This window comes from Terrapene carolina, unplaced genomic scaffold, assembly GCF_002925995.2.
Source record: "Terrapene carolina triunguis isolate 2854851 unplaced genomic scaffold, T_m_triunguis-2.0 Scaffold30129, whole genome shotgun sequence".
NCBI classification, from domain to species: domain Eukaryota; kingdom Metazoa; phylum Chordata; order Testudines; family Emydidae; genus Terrapene; species Terrapene triunguis.
This window is the reverse complement of record NW_020694480.1, coordinates 8,718-11,277: the sequence shown is the minus strand read 5'-3', so window position 1 is coordinate 11,277 and position 2,560 is coordinate 8,718. Positions and strand designations below refer to the sequence as shown.

At 50.5% G+C, this 2,560-nt stretch overlaps 1 pseudogene; it reads right to left on the bottom strand.

Annotated features, from left to right (window-relative positions):
* Window positions 1-613: 613 nt before the first annotated feature.
* Window positions 614-2,128, bottom strand: LOC112121212 (annotated as a pseudogene).
* Between the last annotated feature and the right edge of the window lie 432 nt (window positions 2,129-2,560).

Genomic DNA, 2,560 nt, shown 5'->3' with positions numbered 1-2,560 from the left:
AGTATTAAAATCAGCATGTGCTTCCATTCACACACACACACACACACCCCCCAAAAGGTTCTGCAGCTGGATCTTATAGTTACCAGTCCTAATGTTACTCGGTCAGTTCCAGTGGCCAGCTGAACGTGCACACGAGGGAGGGGAGCTGGGCCTCCGTCGAACGCGTTCAAAGCTCCGATGTTGATGCAGAACGAACCCAAAGTCCTATGGCAATACACCCTTTTTTTAGAGTGATAAGTTCCCATACAAGTCTATGGGCCTTGCTATGTCACACCGGAGCTGTCAATCACGAGGTATGCAAGGTTGCTGTTAATTAGCATTATTTTGAGTTGTTACGGGGAGGTTCCGCAGCTGTTTCTTATCTCATCCCTTTGGCTCAACTCCTTATCTCATCCTTGGGGTGTATGCCTTTGCTTTAGAGTCGTCAATCTGCCATCTGGGGATTGATAATAAAGTTGGTGCCTCTTGACTCCTCCACTCCCTTCTTGACCATCCGGCCCAATTTTATTCATAGATTCATAGACTCTAGGACTGGAAGGGACCTCAAGAGGTCATCGAGTCCAGTCCCCTGCCCTCGTGGCAGGACCAAATACTGTCTAGACCATCCCTGATAGACATTTATCTAACCAGTTGTCCTTTTTCAGTTAATTACCATACATTCTTCACTCTCACCAAACAGTAAATACGGCAATTACAGCCATACAACGTCTATCCTTCGAAGAACAAACGTTAACACAATCATCAAAATATAAACTCAGAACGAATTCTTTGTACTAATTCAAAGCTAGCAAAATGGAGTATAAGGCAAAATAAGCAAAATTTTACTTGAGACAATTTCTTCCCATGCAACTCCTGGATGGAGAACCATGAATCTTTCCTGCTTGAAGTCCAAGACTGTGTCTTCTAGACAGCAGGAGGCTCATGCAATGCAACATCAAATCCTAGATGGCGTTTTCCCTTTCTACCTCCAGAGCTTTGCTCAGAACTCGCTGGGTGTTGTCAGCTACCGAGTCCAAACACTTTCGCAACATGAAGAACGTGGTAACCAGTGCCACCCCTCCAGACACCAGGGCACCAAATACGGGGAGGCGCTTCCACGAATATTCCGCTACCATCATGGCGGCCCCCACTGAATCCAACAACAGTTTCAGAGCCATCATGGGGGTCGTTCCCAAGGACGTCATCACGGCCATCAGCTCCCACAAGGGCCTCCCAACCTGCCGGGCGAGAGCAAGGAGGGATCTGTTGTCCACGCCGAAGTTGCTGTAGTATCCAAACAGGTGTTTCCGGAAGACAAAGAAGGTGCACAAGTGAGAGAGTCCTGGGACAGGAACAGCAGCGAGAAGACATGAGAAAAGGGCTATTTTCCAAATCTCCACCTTCAGGGCGGCTTTTTTCTGGTTGATGATGGGCAAGGCGACAGCAGGCAGGCTAAGCAGGAAGGCGTGTCTCTTCAGGTGCAGCAGCTCCGTCTGCAAAGTTTGCCGCAGGAGGGGAAAATCGTAGCGGTTGGGTTCCCAGCTGGACACGACAAAAACCTGTGGGTGGCCCACTCCTTCAGCTGCTAGGCCTCTCCTGCAGTCCTCCCTGATCTGCTCCAGGATCCTCTCCTCATTGTAGCTGGAAGGACGCTGCCTCCTGGAAGCGTCCAGGTCCGCGTCGGCTTTTGAGCGCACAAAGTAGAACCTCTTCCCCATTCTCTGGATCTCACAGGCCAGCCTGGCGTGTTCGAAGCGGAAGCGCTGGAAGCCAACAATGATGAAGAACTCGTATTGGCTCAAATTGTGCTGCTCAAAGAAGGTGTCTAGAGGGAAATATGGCGACCCCACCCCTGGCAGGTCCCAGAGGGTGACGCCTGGGAGGACGGGATCTAGATAAGCCATCGGCTCTGTCATGGTATCGAGCATCCCACTTCCAGCAGCACCTTCATCACCAGCACGTAGCCCCCGCATGGCGTTGATGAGGGAGGACTTCCCAGAGCCCGACTCCCCCGTGACGGCGATGCTGAGGGTGTGGCTGTTAAAAGACTCCAGCGTTCTCTGCTGCACATTAAAAATTGCCTCTGTCAGGAACCCAACGAGAGCCATGGCACTCTATCTGCGGCAGAGAAGAAGAAATATTTCAGCTCCTAGTTAAGGCTATGTCCAGAAAATCCTGCACTGACAGTGCAGTGTCCAGCCTTCAAAAGTTAGGAAAAGGCAAATTTATGGTGGCCCATGCAACCTTAACTCTGCCCCTTGCGTATTCGATCAATGCACTGAATGAGGCAGGGGCAGCGTGGAAAAAACAGGAGTAGTTTGGTTTTAATCTTTATTTATTATTTGTAATATAGTGCATAGGAACTAAGACCGGGACGCCATTGTTCCAGGCACTGCACATACCCTGGCTGAGATCAGGGCCCCCGTTGTGTCAGGTGCTGCACAGACCCTGGCTGAGATCAGGGCCTCCATTATTCTGAGCGCTGCGCAGCCCCACAGGTGAGAATTTTCACTAGATCTCAGCTCCCACGAACTCTCGGAAATAAGTGGGGAGATTTTTGAGCCAGCCCAGCACCCTGTCA